This window comes from Macaca mulatta, chromosome 8 (assembly GCF_049350105.2).
Source record: "Macaca mulatta isolate MMU2019108-1 chromosome 8, T2T-MMU8v2.0, whole genome shotgun sequence".
In the NCBI taxonomy this organism is placed as follows: Eukaryota; Metazoa; Chordata; class Mammalia; order Primates; family Cercopithecidae; genus Macaca; species Macaca mulatta.
Window position 1 is genome coordinate 29999708 of NC_133413.1, and position 8813 is coordinate 30008520.

An 8813-nucleotide genomic window follows, 5' to 3' on the forward strand; every position below is an offset into this window, starting at 1 on the left:
ACCCCATCTCTACCAAAAATACAAAAATTCGGCAGGCATGATGGTGTGAGCCTGTAGTCCCAGCTACCCAGGGGGCTAAGGCGGGAGGATCAACTGAGCCCAGGTCGAGGCTTCAGTGAGCCATGTTCATGCCACTGCACTCCAGCCTGGGCAACAGAATGAGGGCCTGCCTCAGAAAAAAATGGGGGTGGGGAGAAAGAGAGGAAAGAGAGGAGAGAGAGGAAAGAGAGGAGAGAGAGAGAGGAAAGAGAGGGGAAGAGAGGGGAGGGGAGAGGAGAGGAAGAGGAGAGGGGGAAGTAGGGAGGAAAAGGAAGGAAGGGAGGAAGGAAGGGAGGAAGGGAGGGAGGAAGGAAGGAAGGAAGGAAGGAAGGAAGGAAAGAAGGAAGGAAGGAAGGAAGGAAGGAAGGAAGGAAGGAAGGAAGGAAGGAAGGAAGGAAGGGAGGAGAGAGGGAGGGAGGGAGGGAAGGAAGGAAAAGAGAGAAACAGAGAATGAAGATCACCCTGCACACTGCTTTAAGTGTAAACTCCCGAACCCACACACAGATCTAGACAGAATTGAAAACACATTCACCAGGTGATGTTCAGGTTCACAAAAGCCTGAGCACCACAGCTTCAGAGCCCCCGGAGGCTCACCATTCCTCAACGGAGCACGTCATTTCCTGCCCTCTGCCTGGAACAAGCCTGCTGATGCCTGCGTGTTTTCCTAGACCTAGCTCGACCGTCAGCTGCCCCATGAGGCATCGCCAGCCCTCGCAGGAAGAGTCAATTATTTCCTCAACTCCCCACACTTATCACTTGATATATATACAACTATAATAACTTGCATACCTGTCTGATCTCTATTGAACAGGACCTTGTGCTTTTTTAATGAAAAGTAGATTTTTAATTTCTTAAGGTGATCTGGAGGTCAGGAGTGATGGGAATAGGAAGCTCAAGCCCAGTGTCTCTGGCCTGTGGGACAGCACCAGCCACACCCTTCTCCAAAGCCCTGAATTTGAACATAAGGTCAGACCATGGGTACTAGGGATCCATTGAGTGTTCTTGAGCAGGGCATGCCTATGTGAGAGCAGGATGGTGGGTGGCTGGAAGAAGGCACTGTGTCCTGGGGCAGTTGCCCCTCTTCCTCTCTCAGGTTTAGAGTGGGGTTCTCTGCCTTGCATGAACAACATCTGGGACTGGATTATTCTCTGTAGTGGGGGCCATTCCAGGCATTATAGTATATTAAACAGCATTCCTGGCTGCCACACACTAGATGCCAGTAGCACCTCCCGGTTTGGAACACCAAACATATCTTGAGACATTACCAAGGATCCCCTTCTGGTGAGAGCACTGTTTTGGAGTGGGAGGTGTGAAATCAAACAGAGCTAAGGCCAAATCCAGCAGGTTGGACTTGCTGCTACACCCATCCATTCCATTTTCTCTGCTGCAAAACGGGTACATGAGTGTCACGTATAAGAGTGTCTGGAGCCACGAAAATGCTCCATAAACATGAGCCAGGCACCTCATTACCATGAGTTCAGCCCCCTTATTCTATAGAGGATAATGCTGAGGTCCAGAGGCCTCAAGGGCAGGAATGCAGGATTTTCTACCAGCTTGGGTCACCTGTGGGCCATCCGTCTGATTCTGCCAGACTCAATCAGTTCCTCCTCCTGAGCAATCAGCCACGAACCCCGATGCGTGCAGGCCGGTAGGGAACTTATGATTTTCCTATGACTCATTAAGACAAACACACTGCTATTTTAAGAACATTCGACCTTGTTCTACCTAAAATTTTTGCATCACTTGCTGGTGGCCAGATATCACGTGGCAAAGGCTGAGCTGGCTGTAAGTATACAGCAGGCACTCGGCAAGTCTTAGTTTTGGTGAATGGTGTTTCCACATTGGGTCAGCACATATGGACCCAAAGTGTGGGTCAGAAGCTTCTTGAGAATCAGAACGCCACCTTCACTGCCAGCAAAGCGTCCTGGATGAGGTGAGCAGAGCAAAGGAGAGGAAACTGGGGAGGCATGTTAGGGCCAGGTCAGGAGGGTTGAGAAGCGCAGGCTGGAGACGATGGTATGGTCTGCACATGCCACTGAGTGGCAGCACAGTATGCTGGCGAGACCACGGCCTTCCAGATCCAAAAGACCATGTTTCACCCTGCTGTGCCATTACTGGCTGCATGACCCCAGGTAAGACTCCCTGACTCTCCATTTCCTCGTCTGAAAAACGCGGATGGTACCACCTACTTCCCAGGTAAGGGTGCCAGATGAAATGCAGGATACCCAGATGGGTCTGAATTTCAGACAAATAATTTTTTTTAGCCCAAGTAAGTCCAGTGCAACATTCAGGACATACTTTTACTTTTTGTTGTTGTTTCTTTAGAGAAACAGAGTCTCACTCTGATGCCCAGGCTGGAGTACAGTGGCATGATCACAGCTCACTGCAACCTCGACCTCCTGGGCTTACAAGATCCTCCCTGCTCAGCCTCCTGAGTAGCTGGGACTACAGGTGCCTGCCATCATGCCTGGCTTTTATTTATTTTATTTTATTTTATTTTATTTTATTTTATTTTATTTTATTGTTGTAGAGATGGGGTCTTGCTGTGATGCCCAGGCAGGTCTCAAACTCCTGGCCTCAAGTGATCCTCCTTCCTCAGCCTCCCAAAGCACTGGGATTACTTTTACTTTACAAATGTATTGTTTATATGAAATTCAAATGTAATGGAGCATCCTGTATTTTATTTGCTAAATCTGACAGCCTTATCTGAGGGTATCACGGGGATTAAAGAAAATGATTCCAAGGGCCTGTCAGAGGCACGCACACAGTAGGTGCCATGTTTTCTAAGTGACAGCACTTAGGAAACAACAGGAAACCATTAACATTCCTTGAGCAAGAGCACGACACAGTCATCCATCTCAGAGGGTCTAAATTTAGCGTGGCCAAAAACAATTATTTGAGATTTCTTAACATGCCTAGAAGTAGAAAGTCGAAGTCATTTAAAATATATCACGTAAGTAGCTTTCAATTATAACTTTATCTTTTCCAGGTTCCGCCCCAGCAACTTTGTAATCTAGCGTGTTTGAAGTGTCTAAAGACTCCCAGCATAATGAATGGAGGTAATCATAGTCTTTCCCAGAATGCCTCGGCTTTGATGATATAGTGTGGCCGCCGCGTGGTCTGACTCGAATGACAATTGACTAACTCATGTTTCTGCTCAATTAACTTCCAGCCCTCGGTAGCAGAGCCGGGGTTTTCAGCTCTGTCTCCTGGCAAGTCCCCTCCCACCAATAGCCTCAATCTCCAACCAAGGCTCTCCTCGAAGAATGGGATACATTTATCTTTCATAGCTGACTCCTGGGAGCAAATGAAAAAGTTAATAAATTAGTAGAGGAAATCATATGAAACTTAACCAAGGTGTACTTTTCTCTAGGATTGCTAAAGAATCAGATGGGGGCCGGACACGGTGGCTCACCCCTGTAATCCCAGCACTTTGGGAGGCCGAGGCGGGTGGATCACAAGGTCAGGAGATCCAGACCAGCCTGGCCAACACGGTGAAACCCTGTCTCTACTAAAAATACAAAAATTAGCCAGGCATGGTGGCACGTGTCTGTAATCCCAGCTACTCAGGGCAGACTCTGCCAAGTCAGATGGACTCCAGTTTCTTCTTCCTGCTTTTTGGATGCAGGATTGAACAACTAGAGGCAAAATCTCTCAAATTTTCCTACAGCCAGGTGTGTCTGTGGGACTCAGCTCTAACCTATGGGTTGTAGTTGAAAGTGACATGTGCAACTCTCAGGTCACTTGTTGAGGATGGTACCCACTAGTCCGGGCTCCTGGGTGAGGTCATAAGACAGAAGCCTGGAAATAAATTTGAGAGAATAAACTTCTGGCCAGGCGCAGTGGCTCACACCTGTAATCCTAGCACTTCTGGCCAGGCACAGTGGCTCACACCTGTAATCCTAACACTTCCGGCCAGGCACAGTGGCTCACACCTGTAATCCTAGCACTGAGATGCCAAAGCGGATCACTTGAGCTCAGGAGTTTGAGACTAGCCTGGGCAATATGGTGAAACCCTGTCTGTACAAAACAAAACAAAAAAAAAATTAGTCAGGCGTGGTGGTGTGCACCTGTAATCCCAGGCACTCAGGAGGCTGAGGTGGGAGGATTACTTGAATCTGGGAAGTGGAGGCTGCAGTGAGTTATGACGGCACCACTATACTCTAGCCTGGACAACAGAGCAAGACCATGTCTCAAAAAAAAAGAATAAACTTCTGTGTTCTTAAAGTCACTAAATGTCATTGGGTCACCTTGTTACATTGGCCTAGCCTTTACTCCTCATAGCTCAGTTAATCTACAGAGCTCAATTTTCTCAGATCAGTTATGCTTAGGATGAACTCCAGCACCATCTAGACCAAGCCCTACAGGGCTGTTATAGGAGGAATTGTGTTTTCTGGAATATTCCTATGGTGAAGCCCTAACCCCCAGGACCTCAGGATAGGACAGTATTTGTGTTGCCAGTGGGTCGGTACAGATTCTTGACTTCACCTCACAAAAGAATTTGAGAACAAGACCAAAGTCAAAGTCGGCAAGAGAGTTTCTTGCAATGTGAAAGTTCCCTCTGACAGCTGATGAGAGTGGGCCCCGCAAAGGCGAGACAACACTGACTGACATGGGGAAATCCCTTCATGGGAGGCTTACAAGGTTATTCATGAAGGGGCAGGAACAGGCATTGCCGTGAAGCATGTTTTAGGTGGTCCCCTGGATGCACATGTGCTATTGTTGTACATACTAGTACGTACATCACATCTCATTTGCATCTTAACTCTCCATCTGGGGCGTGTTTGTTGCTATTATAACAAGCATAGATCAGCCCAAGGACACTGAGCATGGGTTTCTGTGCTTGCGTGAATTTGGGGATTTTCAGCCCGGCTCAGTGGCTCATTCCTATAATCCCAGCACTTTGGGAGGCCGAGGCAGGTGGATCACCTGAGGTCAGGCGTTCAAGACCAGCCTGGCCAACATAATGAGACCCCATCACTACTCAAAATATAAAAATTAGCCAGGCGTGATGGTGAATGCCTGTAATCCCAGCTACTTGGGAGACTGAGGTGGGAGAATAATTTGAACCCAAGAGGTGGAGGTTGCAGTGAGCTGAGATCACGCCATTGCAATCCAGTCTGGGCAGCAGAGCGAGACTCTGTCCCTAAATAAATAAATAAATAAATAAATAAATAAATTCGAGGATTTTCCCCTCTGTCCTTCTCCCTCCTTGTTGCAGGATGTTCTAGCTATCACCCCTTGAGATCCCAACATTGCTGGGATCTGAGCCCAGGCTGCAGTTTGCACACTGTCAGGTGGTTTGTTCCCTCCTCCTATTTGGCAAGTTTTTTTTCTCCTTTAAGGGAGTCTATCGCCAGTCTATCTAACCTATCTCATTTGGACACAGGCTCTTTAAAGAGGTGATTAAGTTAAAAGGAGGCTGTTAGGGTGGATCTTTACCCAAGAGGACTGTTGTCCTCCTACGAAGACACAGACACACATAGAGGAAAGGCCAGGTGAGAACATGCGGAGAAGACAGCCATCCACAAGCCAGGGAGAGAGGCCTCAGGAGAAACCAGCCCTGCTGGCACCTTGATCTTGAACTTCCAGCCTCCAGAACAGTGAGAAAGTAAATTGTTGGTGAAGCTGCCCAGGCTGTGGTACTTTGTGATGGCAGCCAAGTGGATGAATACAAGGACACCGTATGACGCAGTTTCTGCGAGTGGGGCACCCCTGCTGTCCCTGCAGCTGCCTGCTTTCCAGAAGGTCCCACATGGCCCACAGCTCTATAGTGAGTGCCCCACCACCACTCCCCTTCTACCTCTGTTTATTTCCTTCCTGGCATCAGTCACACTCTGTGATTCTATTATTATTTATCCTTGTACTCACTCACTGGTGGCCTCTGTCATGAGGGTCTCCTGGCAGCAGCAGAGTTCACTCCCTTCATCCCCATCCTATCACCAGCACATGGCATCAGGCATGACGCAGTGGGGTGCTCAAGGACAGGTGTCAAGATAACGAGTTACTGGTGATTTAGATTCAAATATGTATAAATATGTCTAGAGAACTACAATGGCTCAACTGAAGGCAACTTTTGGGGGAGCAGAGAGATTTCAGGGCCAGACAGAAATGTCGTCCCTGAAGAAGAGCTGTGTGGTGGTTAATTCTATGTGTCAACTTGACTGGGCCACAGGACAGACAGATATTTGGTTAAATATTACTCTGGGTGTTTCTGTGAAGATGTTTCTGGAAGAGATGAACATTTGAGACAGGAGACTGAGTGGAGTGGACAGCCCTCCCCGGTGTGGATGGCATCATCCAATCCACCGAGGGTCTCAGTGGAACACAAAGTAGGAAACAGAGAATCTCTCTCTCTCTGTGTGTGTCTCTCTCTCTCGCTTGCTTTCGCTCTCTCTGCCTGACCACTTGAGCTGGAACATGAGTCTTCTCCAGCCACTGGACTAGAGTTTACAGGATTTACACCATCAGCTCTCCTGCTTCTCAAACCTTCAGACTTGTACTAGAACTAAACCATCAGCTCTCCTGGGTCTTTATCTTGCCAACCACAGATCCTGTGACTTCTTAGTTTCCCTAGTTGTGTAAGCTAATTCCAATCAATCAATCTCTGACTCCTCAGAAACCTCATTCCGTTGCTCTGGAGAAACTAGCGAATACAAGTTTAGACAAGATGAGTTGAACTTGGCACAGGTACAGAACTAAAGGGTGGAGAGGAGTGGTGGGACTTCTCCTCAAGTCCAGCTGAAGTGGGCCACCTGGGAGAAAGGGGTATGGGTGAACTGCAGGATTGCAGTTGCATTTGCTGTCACCCCTTGAGATCCCAACAGCATTGCTAGGAGACCCTCCTGTTAGTCTTCTTTCACAGACAACACAAGGCACGTGTAAAACTGAGGCCTGGGAGAAGTACTGCTTTGATCTGAGAAAGACGGCGGAACAGCCAGCCAGGCAGAGCTCTGAGCGGCAGGCTCCAGCCCAGGGCTACAGGACTGGAAGTCACAGTCCAGCACGAGCGGGAAGCCTCTCCACTCATGTGAGAGCCCCAAGACACTCACTGGGAATTCCCAGAAAGACCTGAAGGAAAGGGGACTTATGAAGGGGAAGCCAACAAGTGGAGGTTAATGAGGTGTAAGTATTTTTTTTTTTTTTTAAGATGGACTCTCGCTCTGTTGCCCAGTCTAGAGTACAGTGGTGAGATCTCAGCTCACTGCAACTTCTGCCTCCCAGGTTCAAGCAATTCTCCTGCCTCAGCCTCCGGAGTAGCTGGGACTACAGGCATGCACCACCATGCCCAGCTAATTTTTGTATTTTCAGTGGAGATGAGCTTTCACCATGTTGGCCAGGCTGGTCTTAAACTGACCTCAGGTGATCCGCCCACCTCGGCCTCCCAGAGTGCTGGGATTACAGGTGTGAGCCACCGCAGCTGATCGAGGTGTAGGTATTAATGCTAATGAGATCCCCTGGAGTTTGGAGGCTGGTGAGCTTCTGTATGTGTTTGCATGATATTGGTGATGTAAAATTTCGCAGTCACTTGAATGCATACCCACAAGGGTGATGGTGTAGAATCATAAAACCTAAGAGCTGGAATCCTTGGGGAAGAAAAAGGGAGAGAAGAAACATTCGCTGAGAATCTTCTACAGAGTGTCCTGATGGAAAGAGATGTGTTGACCTTTAGGTGGTGATAATTCATATCAGCTGCCACCGTCACATCATGGGTAATGTCATGCTGGTGGTACATATTTTGAACAGTTGATGCCTTAAGGTAATCAAACCAAGCATTAGGGCAGGGCATAGTGGCTTGTGTCTGTAATCCCAACGCTTTGGGAAGCTAAGGCAGAAGGATCACGTGAGGCCAGGAGTCCGAGACCAGCCTGGGCAACATAGCAAGACCCCATCTCTACAAAAAAATAAAATATTGGTCAGGCATGGTAGCACACACCTATAGTCCCAGCTACTCCAGAAGCTGAAGCAGGAGGATGTTTTGAGCCCAGGAGTTCCAGGTTATAGTGAATTATGACTGGGTCACTGCACTACAGCCTGGTTGACAGAGCAAGATGCTGTCTCAAAAAAAAAAAAAAAAGAAAGAAAAAAACAAAATAAACAAGCACTAGTTAGCATTAGCACACTCTGGTCAAAATATTTTTTAAGTTATAAATTTGTGTGTCTTTAAATTGTTTATTTAGATATTATTATAACCATTTGTGTAATTCAAGAAATTTATATTTACTTTAATCCTCACACTAAACCTGTTTGGTTCCTTGGTCCCAATTAAGAGACGAAGCAACTGAGACTCGGGAAAATGAATGTTTACCCAAAGCCACGTTGCTGGTGAGGGCAGAACGGAGATTAAACCAGGACTGGCTGACTCCGGAAGTCTTTCCACTCCACCACGCAGCTTCCTTAAAGATCACCCAGCCCCACCTTCTCATTCTACTGATGACAAAACTAAGATCCCAAAAAGTAGGTGACTCCGTTGTATAACATGGCCAGTGAGTGCCGAAGCTAGTTGTAAAGCTCAAATCACCAGTTCAATTATTTGTCTCCCGGGGCCTGCGGTACCCACCTTGTAGGATGTCCTCATCCTCCAGTCAGAGACCACAGGAACACACCTGCAGCTGGACAAGTCCGGTTTATCACGCATTGCAGCCAAGGAAAGCACACTCCATCGGGGAGCGTGGAGTGTCCCAGTAAGAAGGTGTTCTAAAGGACTTAGTCAAGGGTTTGGGCATGTGTTAGGTGGTTTGAGGAAGGCGATGCTCCAGATTGGATGCTGTCAG

General features: G+C 47.8%; 1 long non-coding RNA gene across 1 annotated transcript; it reads left to right on the forward strand.

The window, feature by feature from the left end:
- Positions 1-1804: 1804 nt before the first annotated feature.
- Positions 1805-3884, forward strand: LOC144330937 (uncharacterized). Its single transcript, XR_013397644.1, has 3 exons — positions 1805-1972; positions 3029-3098; positions 3212-3884. It is a non-coding gene; the product is annotated as an uncharacterized LOC144330937 (long non-coding RNA).
- The last annotated feature ends 4929 nt before the right edge of the window (positions 3885-8813 follow it).